The 14,696-nt window shown below is 42.6% G+C and overlaps 1 protein-coding gene across 2 annotated transcripts in view; it reads right to left on the reverse strand.

The window, feature by feature from the left end:
- Positions 1-14,696, reverse strand: part of SYT6 (synaptotagmin 6) — a 178,283-nt gene that overhangs the window by 113,375 nt on the left and 50,212 nt on the right. The gene's annotated exons all lie outside the window — the stretch shown is intronic.

Raw genomic sequence — 14,696 nt, forward strand, 5'->3', positions numbered from 1 at the left:
TAAACTTTAAAACTTACCATTGTTGATGTAACAAGTCAGGAAATAAATGAATTGAGCTTTGTTTTAGTGACACATGATATCATTTTGTGGCCAGATAGGCGTGCCATTTTACGATGTGACAGGTAATCTTTGACTTACAACAGTGTTTAGTGACCATTCAAAGTCATGACAGCACTGAAAAAAATGACTTACGACTGCTTTTCAGTTATGACCATTGTGGCATTTCCATGGTCACATGATCAAAATTCAACTGCTTAGCAAAATTAGTAACTGTGTTACTAATTTAACAACTCTCATTAGTCACCTAACTACTGTGGCAAGAAAGGTCATAAAATGGGGCAAAACTCACTTATCAAATGTCTCACTTAGCAACAGAAATTTTGGCTCAATTGTGGTCGTAAGGGCAAGTACTATCTGAAATGTAAATTACCTCATCTAAAGGTTATAGACAATGTGCAATAGCAGTAGCAAGCAGTAGCTTTTCAACTCACTATGCACTTTCTTGGATCTGGGAGTTGGGTTAGACAAGACCTTTTTTTTATGTTTTGGTGCCTCTGAGTCAGTTTTTGGCCCGGGCAACTGCCTGGGATAGTCCCTGAAGTTTTCTTGGCAAGAGTTTTTGGGGGAAAGTGGTTTGCTATTGCCTGCTTCCTAGAACTGAGAGAAAGTCATTGGCTCAAGGTCACCCAGCTGGCTTTCCATCTAAAGCAGGACTATTCATTCTAGCTAACTCTCTAACTCTGCGGGTTTCTAGCCTGACACTCTTAATCACTACATCAAACTGGCTCCACAGATAAGATATATGTTGTGTTTATATAATTAATATGTACATTTCTGCTACATCAAGGGAGGCTAAGAAACCTCATGTGTGGGCAAGTTATTTTTTTTTTTTTGCCATCATCTTAAATATTGCCTTTTTGAAGCTATGATTTGCATTTCAAGGGAAACTGATGGAACTGATGGAAGCTTAATTTGAAATAGAATTAATAACCTTTGAAAGGAAATATAGAAGAGAAATAGCAAGTTTAATTTGTCCTTCTCCCTACTCTTTGGGTTGCATATTAGATAGCCCTGCTACAAATATAATATATATTCAGGAACATAATGTATAGCCACACCACGCGCACTCCAAGGCCTCCTCCTATTCCACAAAGCAGTTTTAAAGTAGTCTATGGTTCTATTCAGTTAAGATGACTTTGAAAGTTTTATGACAATGCAGATAAGACTGTGAACAATTCACTGATCTTCTTGAATTGACCAACTGAAGTATTAATCAGTGTCTTATGCCCTGAGTGTCCCATGTGCTGACTTTACCACAGATCCTGGAGGAAGTCAAAATCCTTCACCCCTATTTCCTATATAAATGAAGAGTAAAATAATTTGTTAGTGCCCCATCTACATTTACAAAAACAACAACACTTTTTTAAAAAGGATAAAAGAAGTTGCTAGTTGCAAAAAAGATTAACTCTGTTACATTTAAAAACATCTTCCAAGCTGTGGTGCTAAAATTATAGCATGTGAGCATTTTTTTCAACCAGGCACTTTTCCCTAAGACTTTTAACACGGTTGCATGTTCTACGGTGACTAATAATTTGTTCTTTGATTTACACCCCATTTTCCTGCCTGAATGAGCACTCAGAGTGACTAACTTAGGCTGCACTTATTAAAAACAAACAAAAAACAAAGCAAAGCAAAAGGATGCTAAAATATTAATTATTAAAAGCCTGGAAATGAAATAGGTCTCCAGATTTTCTAATGGATAACTATGATAGTCAAATTCAGCTTCTGAAGGAGTAAAGAGTATAAAACTGAAATATCACAAGAGATGGGCCTGTCTCACATTCCACTGTTTTTGACAGGGGGGTGGGGATATTTTCAATAGAGGGTTTTCCTACAGGTTTGTAGAGACAGAGGCAATCAGACTTTAAATGGTTTAGGTTTTTAAAATACAGGAAGTCCATTCATTTAGTGACTGTTCAAAGTGACAACAGCACTGAAAAAAGTCTTATGACTGTTTTTCACACTTAAGACCATTACAGCATCCCTGTGGTCACATGGTAAAATTTGGGATGCTTGACAACTAGCATGTATTTATGATGGTTGCGGTGTCCTGCGGTCATGTGACCACCTTCCACAACCTTCTGACAAGCAAGTCAATAGGGAAGCCAGATTCACTTAACAACCATGTTACTGACTTAACTGCAGTGATTCACTTAACAACTTGGCAAGAAAGATCATAAAATGGGGTAAAGTTCACTTATCAACTGATAGCAACAGAAATTTTGGACTCGACTATGATTGTAAGTCAAGGGCCACTTGTACAAATTCAATAAGTAATTGGGAATCAATGCAGATCTTTCCATCCAGAGAATACATGATCCCAGTACCCCCACCAGTTAGAAACTCACCTCCATTTTTTGTATCAACTGATATTTTCAAAAGTCTCACATACAACATGTTGCTGTGGTTAATATGTAACCAAATCATAGATAATCAATGCAAAATTCAACCTAATCAGAAAAAAATCACAACTGGCACACTAGGTGCAGTTGTGTAAGGATGCTCCTCACCTCTACCAGCAAATCTAGTGACAGCTGAGGGTGAAGAAGCATTCTTAGATGTTGTTTTTCTAGGGATGTGCAACCCTAACAAAAGCATGTTAAACTTGCTTCCCCAATTCCAGTTTCTACTCAGCCAAATAACCTTTAGCTTGACTGTATTAATTTCAGCTTTCACATCCAGACAATTATCAAATGTAAGCAACATTTCAAAACTATTGATTGGAAGCCCACACTAAATGTCCAGCATACAGTAAAAATATAGCAGTACTCTACCTCATCCAGATGTCCATCTGGAACGGGTCAGAACAGTCAGAACCATTTAAATATCTCTGAGTCTGCTAGACACTCTCAACAATCCCTACAGACAGGTACCAAGAAAAGGAGGCTGACATTGTTAAAGGGGACAGTGGGGGCGTGAGTGGAGATCTAATAATGGCTTCTTTGAGCCCAAGAGCCAGGAGGTGCTGTTCCCACCAATGATATGCTCACAAGTTCAGAAAAACTGTAGCATTACAAAGGGAATGTTGTTCAAATCAGAAATAAACTGAGCACCCACAAATAAGTCAACTTTATTTCCCATACTGTGAGATTAGTTATATCCAGAACTGCTTCTGAATAAGGCTCTTGTTTAGAAGTGCCTTATTGTATGCCCATGGCTTTTGCTTTCCTCCTCTTGAATTAAAAAAAAAGGACTTTATAAATTCAGTCATGTAAATAACAAGAATCACAACCCGGAAGGAAGGGTCTAATTTCACATTGCCCTCAGCATCCTACAGCTTTCTATGTGCTGTGGAGCCACTCTTCCTCTCTAAATTTCCCTTAGGCAAATGTCTTCCTTTTCTGCTCTCTCCGTGTCCATTTGTGTTTGAGGCAAAGAGGAAGGAAATGGTAGCACAGAGATGTATGTCTGATTAGCAGCCTTTCTAATTCCCAACCCTTCTGAATCCATTTTAAAATTTCTTCAACACTGGTGCTAAACATGGATTATTTTTAGACCTTTTCAGACTTTAGGATTGTACAACATCACCAACTCATCATTGCTTCTCCTTACTGGTCAACAAGTGAGCATAGAGAACTGTCAGTCAGTTAATGCTTGCTTGCTAGTCCCTTCATTCTGTCCCTTGGGTCTCTATCTAAATCTATATCCCTTCCTCCTTTTAGAAAAACGAAACAGAATAGGTTGCTAATATTTTTCCCTATTTCTGTACTTGCCATCATGTCAACCCACCATTGCCTTCCAAACTCTTAACGTTGCCATGCTGACAATTCTTTATGAGGGTTCCCTTCTTTAATAGTGCCCGCAAAATGGTTCAATTAAACCTAAAAGGCAGGCAGTGGAGCAAGTCAAGCATCTATTCCAGGCTCCTTGCCCCCTTTCTAAAACAGGTGATTTTTTAGAAACACCTTTCTGTTTCAGAAAGACCATTTGTTGCTTTGAAATGCCAATGAATACAGATAGTCCTTGACTTACAATCACTTACAACCAGAACTTCATCGCTAAGCAATGAGGTCAGTAAGTGAGTTGGGCCCAATTTTACTACCTTATTTTACTGTGGTCATTAAACAAATCACAGTTGTTACATGAATCTGGCTTTCCTCGTTGACATTGCTTATTCATTTCATTGCAAATGAAAGTCACATGATCCTGAGATGCTGCAACCATTGTAAATAGCTGCTGGTTGCCAAGATCCTGAATTCTGATAATCCGATCACAGGGATACTGCAATAGTTGTAACTGCAACGACTGGTTATAAGTTTCTTTTTGAATAGTCATTAAACAAATGGTTGTAAGTTGGGGACTGTCTGTACATTGATTTTTGATCACAACCTCAAGCTACCAGTTATGACATCATTAGTGTCCCACTTAGAAGGTGACCAACAGTACTGCTGTTCTAATTCCCCATTAACTGTCTGGTTCAGCTCTGTAAGAATGGAAAGGGTGGGGGGAGCCTCATTATACTGTACATCTATTGAGAAGCTGGTTTTTTTAAAGCTACATATTAATTATATAGCAATGAATAATTTACCCTTGAAGAAAGTGAATTGTATTGACAAATATATATACTTAAATTAGAGGGCAATGGAAAATAAGGTATTACCTTCAGTTATAATATTGTTGCAAAACTATGGCATGGTGCTGAACATTCTAATTTGCTAATTGCTGCACTTATCCTGTTGCTTGGAATTGAGTTGTCCACAGAGAAATAATTGAAGTGTTTCATATCTTGACACATCAGAGAAACATTTTAATAGGCTAACTATAAAGTGGAGGATTAGAACTTCATATGCACCTTTGGACAAAAGGATAATGCTGAATGAGTTTATTTGGAACTTTTGAATATATACCTATATCTCTAACTTATACACAATTTCAAATTTTAATATGAATACATAGAGTTACAATTATGCTGCTTCCCTACTTACTCTTCGCTCCACCACCTTGTACCACTTCCTATGAGTTAATGACAATTCATAGGGAAAAGATTACCAATTCCTAAACCACTATGGTTTAGGAGAGCCCTTTCTATTGCTGTACCCACCCCATGGAACATCATCTCCCCTGAGGTCAGATTGGCTTGATAACTTTCTGGAAGGGCCTGAAAACCTGGTTTTGCCTCTGGCCTGAGATCAGAGTATAGTGGGGAGCCCTTAAAATGGCTATGCTGATTTTGAATGGCTATGCTCTCCCAGGGATTGTACTGAACTTTAGTTCTTTAATTGTTTTTTTATATATATATTTGCATTATTTGAATAGCTGTTTATTGGGGCGGGGGTTGGTAATGTTTATGTTTTCATTGTAAGATGTGCAACTCCCAAATGTGAGATGAGCAGCTATATACAGTAAATTGAATAAATAAATAAACTTCTGGCTCTTCAGAAATTGCTGATCTCTCTGTGAATTGGCTATGATAGGTAGGGCAGCTGGGATATAAATTTCAGCAACATCTAAAGATTACAGGGTTGTATCATAAACAAAAAAAAATTACTCAAGACCTCAGACATATACTTCAGTTTTACCATTGTCAGCTCCACTTTTCCTCTGCCTCCACAGTGATGTATGTGTATGTAATTCTGTAAACAAGAGACAGTTTGGCCTAGTAATTAAGGCACCCGGCTAGAAACTGGGATATCAAGAGTTCTAGTTTCACCTTAGGGACAAAGCCAGATGGTCAGTCCTTGGGCCAGTTCTTCTCTCTCAACACTGGAAAGAAAGTAATGGCAAACCACTTACAAAAACCTTGCCAAGAAAATCATGGGGAACTAGTCAAGGCAGTTGCCAGGAGTCAACACTGACTCAAAAGAACAAAGTAAGAACACGTATAAAATACATTAATATTAATTATTCACTTACTCTCTTGAGTTATATGCACTACACCAGTGATGACTGACTCTTATTGACTTGCAGAGAAGGGGAAGATAATGGCAACATAAAATAAGTGTTTCAGTAATGGGAATAATAAATTGGTGCATAGTTATGGACAATTGGACATATAACATGTAATCTACTCAAAATCAAGCTGGTAAATAAAGACTATAATTCCACCAACATTTGTATGAGATGTGGGTGAGTGAACTGAGGGAGAGTTTTTCCTATTTCTAATGGGTTTCCACTATTACCATGATTGTAAAATGTTGAACTCCAAATTGCTAGGCTTAATTAAATAGCCACCTATTAAGAATATAATTTGCCACTAAACCAAGGCTCCTACAAGGGCAGCGTTTCCTAGAATACAAAGATTCCACTTCAAAAGCAGGGATGAGTTATAATATTTTGAGATTTACAATAGACAACTCAACCAGGAAAGCTGCTGTCTGTTCGCAACAGAGAGCTCAGTGGGAGCAACAGCAGATCCTTCCACCATATGCCCCAGTGTTGTCCAAAGAAGAGAAAACAGTGCCTGTAAATGGAAATTATCCTTCAGCTCAGAGGAAGAGACAGATTCTTAACTTCCGGGATGATCTGAAGTATTTTCACATTCATGATTCATGAAACCCTTCCTGATCTTCTACATACCAAAATATTAAAAGGAAATTGGGGGAAAAAAACTTCACACAAATTCTCAGAAGAACTTCATCCGTTTACAAAAGTGGATTCATTATTCATGGCTCATGGCGAGGACTGAATGTTAATTGATTCATTCTCCTGGCTATTTGTCCAGCTGCACAATATCTTGTTGGCTATTATTCTACTAAATTAAGCCTATTCTTCCAATAGGAGACATGTTGCTTGTTACCTAATTTAGCCAGCACATTGCAAAAATACTGCACAAAGAAATAAATGCCAGCCATTAAAATCTGGAGGTTCTTTTAAAGACCACTATAATTAGAATGTATATTCCTACCACATTAACATCAGTAAAATATATATACTCGTCTTCTTGGGACAAATACATAAAGGGATATGGGGCATTCTATTTATTTACTTACAGTTCTATGATAAAATCAAGCTCAAGGCAGCTTACAAGAATCAAATGAAAAAGAATGTTTTCATACATTTATATATTATGCAAGTAAAGTTTAAAATTTATTATTTATTTATTTATTTATTCAAATTTATATACCGCCCTATCTCCCGAAGGACTCAGGGCGGTTCACAGGCAAATAAAACAACATATATATACAAATTAAGAAAACCATTAAGAAAACATATTCAAAAAGCCTGATTATTAAAATAATATAGATATTAAAACCAATTAAAACCCCTATAAAATTTAAAAATTTAAAATTAGAAAATTTAAAAAACTAGTCCAGTCCCGCGCAGATAAATAGGTGTGTTTTAAGCTCGCGACGGAAGGTTCGGAGGTCTGGAAGCTGGCGGAGTCCTGGGGAGTTCGTTCCAGAGGTGGGAGCCCCACAGAGAAGGCCCTTCCCCTGGGCGTCGCCAGACGGCACTGTCTAGCTGACGGCACCCTGAGGAGTCCCTCTCTGTGAGAGCGCACGGGCCGGTGAGAGGTATCTGGTAGCAGTAGACGGTCCCGTAAGTAGCCCGGCCCTATGCCATGGAGCGCTTTAAAGGTGGTTACCAGAACCTTGAAGCGCACCCGGAAGGCCACAGGTAGCCAGTGCAGTCTGCGCAGGATAGGTGTCATACGGGAGCCACGAGGGGCTCCCTCTATAACCCGCGCAGCCGCATTCTGAACTAACTGCAGTCTCCGGATGCCCTTCAAGGGGAGCCCCATGTAGAGAGCATTGCAATAATCCAGGCGAGACGTCACGAGGGCGTGAGTGACCGTGCACAGGGCATCCCGGTCTAGAAAGGGGCGCAACTGGCGCACCAGGCGAACCTGGTAAAAAGCTCTCCTGGAGACGGCCGCCAAATGATCTTCAAAAGACAGCCGTTCATCCAGGAGGACGCCCAAGTTGCGCACCCTCTCCATCGGGGCCAGTGACTCGCCCCCGACAGTCAGCCGTGGACTCAGCTGACTGTACCGGGATGCCGGCATCCACAGCCACTCTGTCTTGGAGGGATTGAGCTTGAGCCTGTTTCTCCCCATCCAGACCCGTACGGCCTCCAAACACCGGGACAGCACTTCGATAGCTTCGTTGGGGTGGCCCGGTGTGGAAAAGTACAGCTGGGTGTCATCAGCGTACAGCTGGTACCTCACACCGAAGCCACTGATGATCTCACCCAGCGGCTTCATATAGATGTTGAACAGAAGGCGAGAGGATCGACCCCGCGGCACCCACAAGTGAGGCGCCTCGGAGCCGACCTCTGCCCCCCTGTCAACACCGTCTGCGACCGATCGGAGAGATAGGAGGAGAACCACCGATAAACGGTGCCTCCCACTCCCAATCCCTCCAACCGGTGCAGCAGGATACCATGGTCGATGGTATCAAAAGCCGCTGAGAGGTCTAATAGGACCAGGGCAGAGGAACAACCCCTATCCCTGGCCCTCCAGAGATCATCCACCAACGCGACCAAAGCCGTCTCAGTGCTGTAACCGGGTCGGAAACCGGACTGGAACGGGTCTAGATAGACAGTTTCCTCCAGGTGCAAGGGAAACTGATATGCCACCATACTCTCTACAACCTTCGCCGCGAAGCGAAGGTTGGAGACCGGACGATAATTACCTAAAACAGCCGGGTCCAGGGAAGGCTTCTTGAGGAGGGGTCTCACCACCGCCTCTTTCAAGGCGGCTGGGAAGACTCCCTCCACCAAGGAAGCGCTCGTAATAGCCTGGAGCCAGCCTCGTGTCACCTCCTGAGTGGCCAGTACCAACCAGGAGGGCACGGGTCCAGTAAACACGTGGTAGCATTCAGCCTACCCAACAACCTGTCCATGTCCTCGGGAGCCACAGGGTCAAACTCATCCCACAAAATGTCACCAAGACCACCCTCAGACGTCCCATCTGAGTCACCGCAATTCTGGTCCAGACCGTCCCGAAGCTGAACGATTTTATCGTATAGATAACCGTTAAACTCCTCAGCACGTCCCTGCAACGGGTCATCCCGCTCCCCCTGATGAAGGAGGGAACGAGTCACCCGAAACAGGGCGGCTGGGCGGTTATCTGCCGATGCAATGAGGGAGGAGGCGTAGCTACGCCTCGCTTCCCTCAATGCCACTAGGTAAGCCCTATTATAGGACTTCACTAGTGTCCGATCAGCCTCCGAACGGCTAGACCTCCAGGAACTCTCTAGGCGTCTTCTCCGCCCGCTCATCCCTCTCAGCTCCTCGGAGAACCAAGGAGCCGGTTGGGACCTGCGCCGGGTCAGAGGCCGCAAAGGCACGACACGGTCTAGGGCCCCCGCCGCGGCCTGTTCCCAGGCCGCAACAAGTTCCTCAGCCGTGCCGTGAGCCAGACTCTCAGGAAGTGGCCCAAGCTCCGTCCGGAACCTCTCCGGGTCCATCAGGCGCCTGGGACGGAACCAACGTATCGGCTCCGTCTCCCTGCGGTGTTGAATGGCGGTCAGAAAGTCCAGGCGAAGGAGAGAGTGATCTGACCATGACAAAGGTTCAATGACTATTTCCTTCAAGTCCAGATCTCTCAACCACTGACCAGAGACAAAAATCAAATCCAAAGTGCCTCCCCCAATGTGAGTAGGGCCATCAACTACTTGGGTCAGGTCCAAGGCCGTCATGGAAGCCATGAACTCCCGAGCTGCTGTCGATGACGAGCCGGAAGATGGCAAGTTAAAGTCCCCCATGACTAAAAGTCTGGGGGTCTCAACTGCCACCCCAGCAAGCACCTCCAGGAGCTCGGGCAGGGCAGCTGTCACGCAGCAAGGAGCCAGGTACGCGACCAGCAAGCCCATCTGACACCTATGACCCCATCTCACAAAGAGGGATTCGCACCCGGCAATCTGAGGTACAGTGGTCTCCCTCGGCTCCAGACTCTCTCTAATCACAACCGCCACCCCCCCACCCCTACCCTGAGCCCTCGGCTGATGGAATGCGCGGAAACCCGGTGGGCACATCTCGACAAGGGGCACGCCCCCTTCTGCACCCAACCAGGTCTCCGTAACGCCCATAAGGTCCGCGGCACCCCCCTGGATAAGATCATGAATTAGGGGGGCCTTATTGGCCACGGACCGTGCGTTGCACAGCATCAGCCGAAGGCCCAGGCTCTGAGAGTCTTGACCATCCGGGAACGGAGAAGTCTGGGGCTCGGGCGCGGTCGCCTGCAAACATCGAGCGCGCCCCCCCAAAGAACGATATGAGCCCCCGCTTCCGTCATATCTGCCCCTCCCACTTACCGTGCAAATAGAACCACCCTCAACCGACGGAACACAAACCCCCCCCGTGACCTCCGAACCTATAGACTTACCGCCGCGAGCACTCGCAGGAACTGGACCCCCCCCCAACGGGTTTCCCCCAACACCCGTCCTTACCCTCCCACCCCTTAAAAATGCCCTGTCTAAAAACCCCCAAAGGCTCCTCCTCTTCGCGTGCCACCTCTGTGGGTCCCAAGACCCGTCATGGAGGCCGGCCTTCGGTAGCGTAACAGGCCGTTCCCGCGAGGCGGGGGCACCTCGCAGGTGCAAGAGTTCAGTTCTAGAATAGCGCATACAATACAGTAAAAGTCAGCAGAAGATAGATCATCCTAGGCTGGCAGAGATGTTAACAGGGATGTTCTCCTGAGGTAGCTCTCGACTTAGGATCCAGATATAAGATGACATAAGATGTAAAAATGGACAGTCAATCTCCATGGTACAAGTGGGATATAAGATGTAACATGTAGCATATAAGATGTAAAATATACTCAACCATCAAACCCATGGTACAGTCTTAGTAAGTCCATAATCAGCGACTAATAGTCCAGGACTTAATAGACTAATAGTCCAGGACTTAACTAGCACAATCTGTCCAGAAAAACATCCGGGTCCCAAGAAGAGGGGGGGGGGGAAGAGGAGGCGCTCCATGGCCGCCATCCAAGCCGCCCTCTACGTCCATCGCTGTTTCCAGATGGCACTCCCATCTACTCCTAGCAGCTCCCAGAACTCCAGTCCGTCTCCAGTACAACCCATCCACTCCTCCAGTGTCCTCCAAAGTGTCCTCCTCCAGTATCCTCCGAAGTGTCCTCCGAAGTCGCCCCCACCCTCTAGTATCGAGGGGGGGCAGTTGTTAATTACAGGAGCTGTTGTTAATCACAGGAGTGAGTCCTTAAGAGTCCTTAGGGTAAAAACATAGGGAGCAAACCAGGAAGAGCTGGGAGGGGCGGCACACAAGCCGAACGCCGGCTAAAACGCCGGCTAAAACGCCGGCTAAAACGCCACCTCATCCCCAGCACCTAAAATGGCCGCCGTCTTTCGCCGATCGCCCTCCCGGCCCGTTCTCAGCAGCCGCGGGTCCTAAAAGGTCCGCAGACCTCTCCCGCGGCTGCGAGGAAGATCGTCTACCGGACCGGGGGGCGAAAACAGCTAGACGAGCTGCCCCGATACTGCCATTCGCCCGGCGAGCCCAGATCTGCTGAGCCGGATCTTACAGCAGCGCCATCTTGCGCACGCGCAGGAGCTAAAATGACTCTAATAATCATAATCTAATAATCATAATCTAATAATCATAATCAATCCTTATGATTTATATTGATATATTGATCATCAATTGTGTTGTAAATGTTGTACCTTGATGAACGTATCTTTTCTTTTATGTACACTGAGAGCATATGCACCAAGACAAATTCCTTGTGTGTCCAATCACACTTGGCGAATAAAAAATTCTATTCTATTCTATTCTAATACAAATATTGAGAATATTTTCATAGAAATAACAAGAGCAACTAACTGCCCATTTTATTTGGAAGTAATCTACATGATATTCATTTATTGTTTTCGGATAATAGAATAGGAGTGCAAATATCTGCAGAAAATGAATTTTCCATAGGAGAGGAATGACTTGCACTGCTGAAAAATTAAACTCTGCTTGTTCCTTCCCAGTTCTACTTCATCTTAATAAGTGTTTTTTTTGTTTTGTTTTTTTACTTTTGATGTTTCTTCCAAGAAAAGGATTTGGAGAAATTCACTGGATAGTCTTTTTAGAAGACTGCAGCCCTCCTGACTTCCCATATTTCAATGAATGAAGCCAGGAGTGAATTCATCCCATGGAGCTTTCACAGAGAAGGAAGCCTGGGCAAGTCCAAGATCCTGCAAAGTTATGAAAAGTCACAGAACTGAAAACGACATCACCAGCAACAATGTAAGCTCAAAAATGCCAAGAGAAATTATTTAAACCATTCTAAAACAGCCTGAAAATAAAGTAAAAAATGGAAACCTCCTTTTTCACAAGGAAGAAAAGGTTTGAGAAGCTGGTGGAATCTGGCATAGCATTATTTACATTAAGCTTTCTTTTCTGAAAATCATCATTCCCCCATATCCAATGATGCTTTTTAAAACCTGCACGTTCAGTGCAGACATCCATTAATAATGCACACGGACCTCATCCAGATCAGGAGCAGTAGCAAAAGCAAGGAATTGTTGGTTTCCTGTGTTGATTAATACAGTGATACTTCATTGTTTAATATCTGAGATTTGTCTCATTCTTTCTATTAGAGGCACAAATCCAAAGCACAAAACTTTGGCAGTGCGCTAGCTACGAAAAACCTATATTTAAAACGCCTCAGAAACCTCATATTATCTGAAGGAAACTGTAAGTATTTTGCCATACTGTTTCCATAGATGATTGTATTGGGAAAGGTTAATGAAGCTTTCCAAACAGAGCATTACTAATAGAATGAATTAAAAAGCAATAAACAGTGCTGTTCTTCAGAAGCTCGTTGCAGCCTGGATATGACAGGAGTTCTGTCTCGAAGAAAGAAAGTAAGCCTAAGGACATTGTTTATATAAGGAAGCAACCATACAACTCTTCAGGGAAAGAAAAAGCTGACAGCTGAAACAGGCAGTGGCAAGACTCAAAGGTAGTTTAGGAATTGGAACTGGTCAAAAACAACAGTGCCTTTACCCGGAAAGTAGATCACTAAAGTAGCTGATAGAGCCATTCAAATGACAGGCTCAAGGTGAGACCTTTTAAGAGTTTGACAAACCTTTTTTTTATTATTATTATTTTTTAACAAACATACATACATAAAATCATCATCAATCCAAATACATTGTGTCGATGGGTTGATCCCCAATCCTGTGTGCCCATATACATTCCAATTAATTTATCTAAACTTACATTTTATCAGTATGATATGTATCTCAACTATAATCAAATAATTTCTAGTTAATTATAACGTTTCAATTTCTCCCTTAAAACCAACTTTCCAAATTAATATTACACATCTTCAAGTCGTTCCCTAAAAACAATTATATAGTTTAAACATTTCCCTATATTCTAACCTTTCTTAATTCCTTTTAACATAATTCCCCTTCTAACCATTGATAAAAGAGATCCCATATCTTATAGAATTGTTTATCCTCTTGTTCTCTAATTTCTAAAGTCAATTTGCTCATTTCTGTGCACTCCATCATTTTCTAATAATTTCATCCTGCGATGGTAATTTTTCATTTTTCCAATTTTTAGCAAATACGATCCCTGCTTCTGTCAAAACATTTACAATCAAGTATCTCAATTCTCTACTATATGTTTCGGCTATGATTCCCAATAAAAAAACCTCTGGTTTAAGATCAATATGTTTCTTTATCATCTTTTCCAACCATGTGTGAATTTTAGACCAATATCTTTTAGCCTCTACACATGTCCACCACATATGGTAATATGAACCAGGAATCTGATGACATTTCCAACATTTTCCAGATTTGTTCTTAAACATTTTAGCTATTCTTGTCGGGGGTAAATGCCATCTATAAAACATCTTATACAAATTCTCTTTGTATGCGGTAGACATTGTCATTTTGTAGTTTTGAGTCCAAAGTTTTTGCCATACCTCTAAATCAATCCGATGTCCAAAATTTTTCCCCCAGGCAATCATTGTCTCTTTAACTTGTTCTTCTAATTTAAATTCTAGTAGATATCGATATAATTTTCTAATTAAGTCTGATAAACCTTAATACACTATGGAACTGCTAAATGGTAAACAAAACCACTGTCTTGCTATTCTAAAGGTGCTGTTTTGTCCCAACCTCCCATGATATCAACTTTGCTGATAAACAATCAAAGACACATCTTGCATACTTAATACCTTGAGACAAAAAGGGCGATTGCAATAGCACTTAGACTTATATATCCCTTCATAGGGCTTTACAGCACTCTCAGTTTACACTGTCAGCATATTGCCCCCAACAATCTGGATCCTCATTTTACTGACCTCAGCAGGATGGAAGGCTGAGTCAACCTTGAGCAGGTCAGGATCGAACTCCTGGCAGTAGGCAGAGTTAGCTTACAATACTTAATTCTAACCACTGCACCACCAATTTTATTTTTTTGAAGCATTACTGTTATCTCATTTCTCAGACATGGTTTGTTCAAGTTGGGGTTTTCTGGTAAAAATGTTATAGATTTATTAGACTATAAGTTTTTGTCTCTACATGAATCTGACAATAGGGGTGGGGGTGAAGTTGAACCAGTGGTGGGATTCAAATAATTTAACAACCGGTTCTCTGCCCTAATGAACAGTTGGGTAGGTGTGGCTCGGTGGTCATGTGATCATGTGGGCATGGCCAACTCAACATCACTCATGTCAATGGGCGCTTCACCTTAGCTGTCACAATGCAATAAGGGTTAACCAGAGAGGCAGT

The sequence above is a fragment of the Ahaetulla prasina genome, chromosome 3 (assembly GCF_028640845.1).
Source record: "Ahaetulla prasina isolate Xishuangbanna chromosome 3, ASM2864084v1, whole genome shotgun sequence".
In the NCBI taxonomy this organism is placed as follows: Eukaryota; Metazoa; Chordata; class Lepidosauria; order Squamata; family Colubridae; genus Ahaetulla; species Ahaetulla prasina.